General features: G+C 41.7%; 1 pseudogene; it reads right to left on the bottom strand.

Moving 5' to 3' along the window:
- Positions 1–9,184: 9,184 nt before the first annotated feature.
- LOC136638093 (5S ribosomal RNA) lies at positions 9,185–9,304 on the bottom strand (annotated as a pseudogene).
- Positions 9,305–11,609: the final 2,305 nt, after the last annotated feature.

Raw genomic sequence — 11,609 nt, 5'->3', positions numbered from 1 at the left:
AAGTTCAGGATGAGGCTGTTCACCCCCAATATCAGTGACACACTGCACCTTCCCTGTGCCTCAGAGCCTAGGAGAGGGGGGTAAAGGGGGTAATTAGTACCCAGGCCCAGGGTCAGAAGGGGGGCCCAGGATCCAAAGGAGGGGGCCTAGAAATTTCCTGAGATCTTATGTTTTCCTATCTACTCAGACTTGATGCCTGCATGGGATGCTGGGGACACTGCCACGACTGGGGATGCCAGTATGATGTACCCTACTGATGCCACATGGGTTAGTAGACTTGGGCTCCAAAGACTTTTCCAGCTGTCTCTATCCTCCTTCCACCCTGTTTTGCTTCTCCCTGCCCCCATTCTGCTCACCCGTCACCACCTTCCCCCACTCTGTTTCACCCCTCCTCCTTTGCAAAGGGGCCCAAAAGAAACTTTGTACCCCCTGATAAAGTTCCTCTCAGAGGCCCTGCTGTACCAAGCATATTCCATAAGCTAAGGGAAAAAGCAGACACCATATCTAGAGCCTTGGAGATGTGGGCAAAATTCTCCCCAATCAGGCTCTGGGACAAATTCTGGGGCATTCCTAAAACTTGCATCAAAAGAAAAGTGAATGTTAGAAGAACTCAAATTTAAAATTAGTTTTAAAGTTAGGAGAACTTCTGGGTTCCATTGTGGTTTATTTAATGTAATGGAACTCCGTCGGGATGGATCATGACAAACTGTATGGTGCTGGTCTTTGTAATGGTCTCTGCATTGAGCAGCTGAATATTTGCCAGTTGCTCTGTTTCAGAAAACACAATTAGGCAACAATAACAAATCAATAAAGATTTCCAGCATCATCCTGAAAGGTCAAAGTAATATCGCACAGTTGATGTATTTGAAAACCACCACCATTAAAATATAGATCATCTTTATGTGAAAGCTGATAATGAGGCAAGAGAACGATACAACCTTGCCTCCATTCTCAGGCTGATGAAAACTAATGAAAATGGGCAATATTACAAGCTGTCTAATCTCATTTACAGTTTGTGTGGTTGGACTCAAAAATAATCACCGTCTCAGTAACAAGTCTGCATCTTCATCTTGGACTGACACCCAGTAGGATACAGAGGGCTCAGGGAAGTGGATTTATGGAGGTGACACTCTGGTTACTGGGACAATTTAGCATGGTTTTCAATACTAGCTTGGTGAGGAAGAACCTTTGCCCAGGCTGTTCCAATGGCATATTATGACTGTGCATTTTATCCATCAACATGCACGCAACCTACCACACAGAGAAACAGATTGGTTTCTTAGCGCACAAATAGTGTAGGAGGACTCGGTAGAGGCTGCTCATAATGCTGCCAGGAATTATGTTGATAGTTCAGAAAGAAGCTGGCAGCTCCATACCTTATAGAATAAGAGACATTCTGCAATGGTGTCAAATAAAACAAGCAAGAATCTGGTTGCTTTTAAAAAAAAAAAAACTGTATAGGGATGAAGCCATTTCAAAAAGCAGCTTCTGCATTTTCCCTTTCCAGCCTGTTTATAGTGCCTGATCATTCCTATCTGGAAGGTTTTCATAGCATTTCACCTATATTAAGTTACTGTAAACTAAAATTAAAGTCCACACATTTCACTCTTTTCTCCTGTGAGGAAGAGAGCCATTTTGATGATAAAACATTCTGTGAAAAAGTGCAGACAGCTCAATCCAACCTAACTCCTTATGCAGCCATTGCACTCTCTGTGCAGCGATACTGAGCCAATGAGGCAAGGTTTCCATCCCACAGGGGAGTTTCAGGGGAGTTTCATTCACTCTGGGAATGTTAGTTCCCTTACCTGGGAGAGGGGGAGGGTAAGCTTTCATCACCTGCATGGGTCTATTTAGGTCTGCACCAGCTATTTTGCTGGCACAAATCTGTGTGGACCTAGGAAGGCCAATCAAAGAGGGGAAAGGAGATAGGATATCCGTGACAATGCTACTGCAGTCCTCCTGCCTTTACTGTAAGCAGCCAGAATGGACAAAGTTCTCATATGCATGTGGTCATTCTCATCTTTCCAAGAATCCTGTCAGGCTGCACCAACTGAAAAGTATCAAAAGTCGCCTGAAAAGTTTCCCAACAACAATTGTTTAAGGTTCCTACACACACACACACACACACACAGAGAGAGAGAGAGAGAGAGAGAGAGAGAGAGAGAGAGAGAAATCAAGGTTTCAGGCTAGAGAGAAAGATTAACTGGGTGAGAGACAAGAAGAGAAGGTTAAAGACGAATGCTAGAAAACAGGTTTCAGGATACGAAAATAGTAGCCTATATAACACCTTTCCCATCAATTTCATTGTTTTGTGTTAAAGCACAATCACTGTATTCACAATTTCCTGTAAGAAAAAAATAAATGCTTAGAATCCATTGTCTTGTAGTTCAAACTTGAAACACCAGTGTTGAAGAGTTGTGCATAATAAAATATAATTCTTTATGTACTTATTTATATACTTATTAAATATGCACGCCATCAGGTGAGTGCAAGATAATGAAAGTGTGAATTCAGGTTTATCATAGGAATTAGGTTCTTTTAAATAGACTGGAAAATATTGCAACTTTATGTATGGTGTGAATAAGTATAGCTTATCAACAGTGAATATTATTTTTCCAATTCTCTCCTGTCATATAGGCTTGATTCATAAATTCACCAAACTAGAAAGAGTCAAATAGCCCTATCCTATCCCCTTCCAGCCCACAGCATTCAGCTGTGCCAACAGAGTGCACGCTGCGTGCTATGGTGAGGGGCAATCAGATGATCGGTAAGTGCTAAATAAGTAAAAATATCTTTTACTGACCTCATGGATCTTTTGCTGATGTAAGTCCGAGGAAGGCTGGGAAAACAGGGTGTCAGACTGGGAAAACAGGGATAGGATCTGGCATGTGCTCAGCCACTGAGATCCGCCCCCCTCCCACCATTGAAGTGCTCCTACCCTCCTCACCCTGAGCCTCCGTCAAACCTCCCATTGCCCGCTCACAGTTGTGTACCTACCATAGACTTCCCTGGGGCAGATGCCCCAGGCGCCGGCCGCTAGGACTCTGCAGAAGCCTCTCTGAGGTTCCTGGCAGGGGCGGAAACTGTGCTTCCAGTTTGCCGGAAGCACAGTTTATAGCGTCAGGGAACCTCAGAGAGGTTTCTCCAACATGGGAGAAGGCCGTGTAAGGCTCTGTGAGCCTCTGGTGAATGGTGGGGATGACAGATTTCTGCCTGGGGGGGAAGTGATAACCCGTGGGGGTGCCATTGCAGAGCTTTGCCCGGGGTACGGGGCTGCGGAGGTCCACGGCTGCCCACTCGTGACCTGCTCCTGCCTCCATCTTATCTGCTCTGGCATAGGCTGGGTCCATGGTGGCAGGGTTGCAGAGCTGCCAGCCATTTGCACTCGTGGCTCCAATGCACTCATTGTCATACATGGAGGTGCTGTGGCTTTTATGATGCTGGAATGTGAGTAATCTGGTTCTGCCATTGTAAACAGCCCGTAGGATTGGGTCACTAATGTGTTTGTGGAGTAGGGTCACCTTTTCCCCTTCCTAAGAGAACATCCTGTATGATGCAAATGTTTTATTTATTAAAACACAGTATGCAATGTTACTTATGTAAAGGTGTTTGTTTCCAGTGAGTAAAACAGGATTACAGCTTAAGTCTTACCAAACACAACAGGGTTACTTCTGAATAAGGTAAATAACACTATTTTCAAACACCTCTAATATGATGGAAAAGATATATGGGATGCCTCTGCTCCTTTACCACGTCAAGATGCTTATTGGCATGATGAGTACATGATGAATGGCTCTTATTCAGCTCTTTCTACAGTTCTTGTTGCCCTGTGAGATTTCCTGATGGCTGAATGTTGAATCTTTTTTAAATGAAGTGAGACAGGCGTACCTTAAATCAGCTAAAATGTACTAAGTGTTAGTTGTAGGAAAACATGGTGATGAAGAACTTGGAAAACCTGTGTGAAATATCATATTGTTTCTCATCAGTGTTTCTGCTCTGTGCTGTTGGGAATTAATGTAAAATAATTATCCTGAAAGGACACGATTATTTGAGAAACAGATTACATCAACGCGACACCCTGTTTTCTGCATGACACTAGTTTTTCTTGCAGCTGTGATAAGTGATTGCACAGCATTGCCAATAACCAGCTTAGTTTTAAGCGCCTCATTTATCTAAATCTTGATAACATATTATCCATTATAACTGTTCCCCAAAGTTTGATCATATAGTTAGTTGTTAAGATTAACTTCTATGAAGAATTTTGGATGCAATCCAGAGAAGTACATTAATGGCATTACACACACACACACACACACACACACACACACACACACACACACACACACACACACAGAGCAAGAGAGTGTTAGTCCATTCTTATAAACTGCTGGAGTTAGGTTCTGGGGAAAACCTCATGGTTATGGAAACCACGGTTATTGAATCATTGATCCTATGGGGGGGAAGCATGTGCAGACTTCTTAAGCTGCTGGGAAGTACTGAGAGCATGTTAAGCCACAAAAACAACAGAAGCCATGAGAACTTTTTTGGACGCAAATGCGTTCAAAGAAACTGTGTGCAGCAACAAAGGTAACATTTTTATTGACATAGGGCGCAATCCTTACCAACTTTCCAGCGCTGGCATACCTGTGCCAGTGGGGCATATGCTGCATCCTGCAGTTGAGGGGCAGTCATGGAGGCTTACTCAATGTTGGGCAATGTTTTTTTCCCTTACGGAGCTGCTTATGTCAGTGCTGGAAAATTGGTTAGGATTGCGACCATAGATAAGCGAATCCACAGGATCAGAGTCCATGTTTAATGAGAACTCTCTCTCTCTCTCTCTCTCTCTCTCTCTCTCTCTCTCTCTCTCTCTCTCTCTCTCTCTCTCTCTCTCTCTCTCTGGTCAGTATTTTGCTTCTACAAGTCTGAGAGAGTAATGAAGAGGAATGGAATTTGGATTCTGGAGCATGCTGGGTCTCCTAGGATCCAACCCGTTCCTCCCCATTGTCCTTCAGCCTGTCCACTTCCTGGTTGGCCTCCATGGGCCGGAGTGTGTCCCTGCACTGGCCCAGCCAACTCCCAAACAAGTGCAAACTTGCTTTATAGCAGATTTGCAACCCTCCTGGGCCGGCACAAGGGACTTGCAAAGGCCTAACTGTTAGTTAGGATTATGCCCTTAAATACTCAGATGGGGGTTGGCAACCTTCAGTCTCGAAAGACTATGGTATAAGCCTACAGCACCCGGTATTCCCAGGCGGTCTCCCATCCAAGTACTAACCAGGACACTAGCATTATCTCAGTTATCACACATATATAGTGGGTTAACTGTGAGACCTGGATTCTGCAGAAGTATGAACTACAGAAAGTAGCAAGCTTTGCCACCTGCTGTCTATGTAAAATAACGAAAGTTATGTGGTGGCTATGATGGAGGAATAAGATGTATGGATCCAATCAGATGAGAAGCCACCTTCAGTGCTGGTTTTAAAATCTAGATTGCACTGGTGTGGCCATATACTGAGTAAGAACAACTCTCATCTAGTGTCTAGTCAATCAAGCATATAGTGTCAAAAGTACTGGGAAAAGACCAAGAGGAAATCCAAAGAAAAGATGGCTTAATATCATCCTAGACTAGCAGTGGTTCTCACACATTTAGCACCAGGACACACTTTTTAAAAGAAGAATCTGTCAGGACCCATCAGAAGTGATGTCATGACTGGAAGTGACATCAAGCAGGAAGAGTTTTAACAATCCTAGGCTGCAATCCTACCCACACTTACTCAGGAGTAAGTCCCATTGACTCTCATTGTTAAATGAATATACCTAGTAGCTTATTAAAAGTACAGGTCTTGCAACATTTCCCCAAATGCAGTCACATCCCATGGTAGCATCAAGTCTAATGAATTAAAAATAAAATATTGAAATGAATATTAATCAATGAATTAACTTAATCAAACTTGCAATGGGTGGGTTAATATCATCAAGGATGCTGCTACATTATTTCATTGGGAACTTGTTTTACAACATGGCTATTGACAACATGCAAAGAGAGAGAATACAGAGTGGCTGGATTCCTGCCCCTCCCCCATTTCTCTTTACCCATCCCCTAATCCCCAGTCTAAGCCCTATTAATCTTTCAGGACCCCAGGAAAGTTTTACAATTTTTGTGTGTGTAAAATACATTTTTTACATGTTTACTCAGAAGTAAGTCTCACTGCAATAAGGCCCACTCTCTAGTAAACGTATTAAGAATGCAAGTCTCAATTTATATTCATGCTCAAAACACTTACTGCACATTTGCGCTTTGCATAAAGGCAGATTGCTTTGCTGCCAAATCTCCCCCTCCCTTTTCTTCCAGGAATCTGCTCACTTCTTATAGCTGGCAATTTCCACCATTTCTCCCCTTATGTGTCTGCTTTTCTAGCAAGATGAGTGTTTTGGACCTCAAGCCATATTGAGGTTCATTCAGCCAGAAAAAAGGGAGAGAATTCAATCTTACAAGAGGAACTTCAGACTTCAGTCTCTTCTTTTGAATCTAGGGCTTGAGAACTGTAGGAGAACGGAATCATGCAGTAACCAAGAGATTCCTCCTTGTACATACATTTATTTTTAGAATTTCTGTATCGACCCCTTAATATTCATTGCTCAAATCTATATACAGTATTGTGTTTAAGAGCAACCTGACTAAAATCCAAGCAGGACAGAACAAAGCATTGATGTTGGGAGTAACTGAAGCCCCAGCCACGATCATAAAGATAAGGCCACTGGAGCTAAAAAAGAAGGGGCAAAACCAAAAAATTAGAAAAGATAGGATAAAATACAGTGTTTTCTGATAATCATACAAGCAACTCAAAACAAACACAAGGCTAAAATCATTACTGAAGAATTTACTAACACACTAAGGGCGCAATCCTAACCCCTTATGTCAGTGCCTTCCAGCACTGGCATAGCAGTGCCAATGGGACGTGTGCTGCATCCTGCAGTTGGGTATCACTCACGGAGGCCTCCTCAAAGTAAGGGAATGTTTGTTCCCTTCCCTCAGAGCTGCATTGCCCTTATGTCAGTGCTGGAAAGCACTGTCATAAGTGGTTAGGACTGCGCCCTTAGGGTCCAATGCTCTGCTGGCAGCACATGGTACAGTGGCAGTCTTTATGAGGGTGGAATGTGAGATCAACTGTTGTAAAGACCCTAGCATAGTGTTTCCCAAACTGTGGGTCATGAACCAATTTTTGGCGGGGAGTGAAAAGTTTTTTGAAACATTAAAAGAAATTGCAAGCACCCTTGCCTGATTTGCAGAAGTAAATTGTTAGCTGGTACGCTAACCTGTGGTATGAGGCAATCACATTTTCCAATTTTCTCTAGTAATTGACAAGCTGTAGATCATGTGTGAACCCAGTTTCAACCTTTTGTCTGGCCTGGAAGTTCCTAACTGCACATTGTGCCCTCCGGTTCAGCCTTCTGGATATCCTGGAATGACTATAGGTTTGGGCCAACAGTCCTTGAACTCCATTTCTAGGTAGTAAGGCAAATTTCTACACACACTATATGTAAGGTCTCTAGGAGCCTAGAGAGTCAATTATTATTAATAAATAATTTATCAATTTTTATTAATACATGAAATATTTCTTTCTAGATTTCTTTTTTGTCTAGTGGGTTGTGATATATATATTTTTTAAGTCCGTCCCAGTGCTAAGAAGTTTGAGGAGCACTACCCTATAGGATTGGGCATCTGTTTTTGATGTTTACACCTGCATCTTTCCAACTAACCATAAACATGTGTCTTCACTCAGATGATCTTACAGAATAAGTTATTTTTGCGTAAGTATATAACTGATTAATATTCAAACATCCTGGCTAGAGCCCCAGATATTGCCCATTAGAAGAACAATGTAGATATCTGAAAAAAAACATTTGTTCGAAATAGATTATCTCTTGCTGAAGGGAAAGAACTAATTTGTCTCTGTCTCCTGGATCCTTTCCAGTCCAGAAACCCTCAACCTGAAGCAAACTGTGTTCAAATACCCGATACTGTATATATTACAAAGGATCTTCATCAAAATGCAGCATATTCAGCACCAACGAGACAGAAGTCTATCCCTAACCAGCTGTCTCTAATTTTATAAGTATCCTGATTTTCATGTTTTACTCATGCACATTCACATCCACACCAATTAAAAAATGTCTCCCTATATATGACTTCTTAAAAAAAGAAAAAAAAATGTATGCATCTGTTTAGGCTTAAGTGGAGAATGACAGCCCAATCCTAACCCACACTGGAAAAGGCAGGCCAGCTGGTCTGTTCCATATCCAGTGCAGGGTTGTAGCTGGCTGCAGTTCAGCCCAGGACAAGGGGAATTGATTCCCTTTATCCTGCGTAATGCAGCAGCAGCCCCAATCAGCCACCTAAAGAGGTAACACAGAGCTAAGCAGCCCTGCACTGTGCCAGGTCACCTGGGGGTAGGGTTGGGATCTGGCCTAAGTGCTGGATCCTCATTCCATCCCCTCCATGGGCCCACCTGCCCTTCCTCCACCCCTGAACGCCCCGTTCTTCTCCTCCCCATGCTGTCTCTAGAAGCCTGCGCCAGCCTGACTCAGCCAGCATGTACTCACCGGTCTGCTGGTGCAATGATTTACTCTACTTGCACCAGACTCTCAACACTTGAGGCAGCACAAAAAGCCTTATGGCACTTTTGCAACACCTCCAGGCCAGTGCAAGGGACTTGTGCCAGCCCAAGGTTATTGATTATGAAACAAATTATCAGGGTGTCTCCTGAAACAGGATTCTTATGAAAACATCTTTGCTGAATGTTGCAGACACAGGAAGTGTTTACGAATGCCCTCAGGAGTAGCATCTTTCAGAAGCTGAAGTATCTGCAACCTGATAAGGTGTCCCCTTATTTATGGTGGAGGTGAATGAAACCTCCAGGCTCTGCTCTAGAATAAGTTTGATAGATCTATGGTCCATTTAAAAAGTATAATCCATGTTATGTAATAATTTAGAAATAAGAAACAAGTTGTAGATAATGTTAAGCAACATTAATGTTAAACAATAATGTTAAGCATGTAACAGTAAAATCAAGACTGAATTGCAGTGAACTCCCTGATCATACTTGCTCTCTGCATGACATCATCATACAGTAATTTGATATTATTTGGTTGGCAACCTTCAGTCTCGAAAGACTATGGTATAAGCCTACAGCACCCGGTATTCCCAGGTGGTCTCCCATCCAAGTACTAACCAGGCCTGACCCTGCTTAGCTTCCGAGATCAGACAAGATCAGGCATGTGCAGGGTAACAGTTGCTGCTGGTATTATTTATTTTTCACATTTTTATATTGTCCTTCCTCTGAGGAGCTCAGGTTAGTGTTCCTGGATCCCTCCCTCCTATTGCCCTCACAACAATCCTGTCAAGTAGGTTGGGTTGAGAGATGGTGATCACCGTTCTCTTTAAGCTGTCTCTTTAAGACTGCGTGGCTGCACAGCTCAACGCCCACCAAAGCCTAGCTCTGCACAGAGCTCAGTATTCCTGGAAGTCAGGCAATGACACATTGCAGCGTGTCTAGAAGTGCTAACGAGCTGCCACACAGCAAGCGAAGGGGTCTACACAGCAGCACAGACCTCTTAGAGGGACTATTGATGGTGACTGGTCTAAGGTCATCCAGAAAGCTTCATGGCTAAACAGGGTTTTGAACCCAGATCTTGCAGGAGCTTCAAAAGCTTTTTAGTTAGGAAGACTGACTGACATTATGGACTGGTGTTTTAAATGAGATGTAAATAGTTTTGTGTGATCCTGGGGTCTGTCTGTCTTAATCATTTTTATGTTTAAGGTTTTTAGTATTGCTTTAATTAATCAAATCTTACAATTAATTAATAATTAAATAGTTTAATTATATAATAATTATTTAATTATTTAATTAATAATTAAATAATTAAATTGATCTAATTTAATTAGCATTACTATTCACACAGTTGTCTTTACGATCAATCCAATGATGGTAATAAGCAATAAATAAAAACTCCCATTGATTTTATTGTAAGAATTAAACCTTGTCTGACTCTCTCATCAAAGTAAAGAGATTGAAACTTTATTTAACTTTTAGCCCATTTGTTCCTATGCAAATGGTACATTCGCTTGTTCATCCTTAAGAGCGCTAGTTACATTTCCAAACACCACTAAGTTTGGAACCACTGTGAATTAGCTTGATCAGAATTTGCTTTGAGATTTTCAGCTCATGCATTAGTATAACAACCAATGCTTTGCATAAACCATCATGAGGATTTAGCTAAAGGGACTCTTTAAAAAAAAAAAAAAGGTATGATGATAAATACAAACATTTGCTTTGAACCTTCCCCAGCTATTTAATACCTTTTGCAGAGACTGGTAGCTACCTTTATCACACAAGAGAAGGATGAACTGATGTAAATGAGGATTCTCTGTGGGATATTGTTACTATTTTAAGTTCCTCCAGCTGTGTTTCTCATATGGTGGGGTTTTAACAAGTGAAACTTATTTACAAATGTATTTGCACAGAGCTAAATGTAACTGAAATGTTTCTCCTAAGAGAATGGTTTCACTTATACATGCATCATATTATATAGCCTGTGTGTATGTATGTACATACATGCACACACACACACACACACACAGAGAGAGAGAGAGAGAGAGAGAGAGAGAGAGAGAGAGAGAGAGAGAGATTAAAACTGAGTTGAAATGAGTGTTGGGGGATGGATTTACAAACACACATTCCAGGTTCAAACTTGTTTGCTAAAATTCTAATTTGCTCCCCCAATTTTTTTTTCCTCAATTCCCAATAATAGATATGATTGGACTCAATGTTTAAAAAACAATTAAGCTTTTTTTAAAAAAAATTTGGAAACGTACTATTTAACACTTGCATTAAAATTAAGTAACAAGAGTTTGTCCAACTTTATTTAGGTTTGTCACAAAATGATTTGCAATTTGTAAAGTTGTTTCTATTGGGGGGGGGGAACAGACATATCCACACCTCTTGAGATTTGAACTAGACCTATTTGACTCCTTGGTTATATTACATTAACAGCATAGTCTAAAAAGCAGTATATAAATTATGTTAATAATAATAATAACAATAATAACAATAATAATAATAATAATAATAATAATAATAATAATAGTCCTATATGTGCTGCACTGCTCACTGTTGCAATTGTATGCAACAGTGGCCCAGCTCTCACGCCACCAGAATGTGCCCTGAGCTGCAGAATGCAGTATGTGGATAGGACTGGGCAGCAATTCTATGAATAACAGATTGGGGAAGGGTTAACTCCTATCCTTTCCCCCACCTTGGTATGCAGCCACACCAAAACAGGCTGTGCTGCATGCTGTGGTGGTGGGGGTTGCCGATCAGGAGGCTCAGGAGAGGCAGGGGAAAATAGTTTCCCTTACCCCTCTGTAAGCCCTTTGACCACCTATGGGTGACCACCTATGGGTTAGTGACATCATTTTCATGGGTCCCGACAGATTGTCATTCTAAAAAGTGGGTTCCAGTGCTAAAATATTTGAGAACCACTGCCCTAGAGGCTGCTGCCTAATTTATAAATGCCAAGGGGTATGACTATACAGGAGATTGAGCAGC

This window comes from Tiliqua scincoides, chromosome 1, assembly GCF_035046505.1.
Source record: "Tiliqua scincoides isolate rTilSci1 chromosome 1, rTilSci1.hap2, whole genome shotgun sequence".
Classification (NCBI taxonomy): domain Eukaryota; kingdom Metazoa; phylum Chordata; class Lepidosauria; order Squamata; family Scincidae; genus Tiliqua; species Tiliqua scincoides.
Note: the sequence above shows the minus strand (reverse complement) of the source record. Positions and strands in the feature narration are given on the sequence as shown.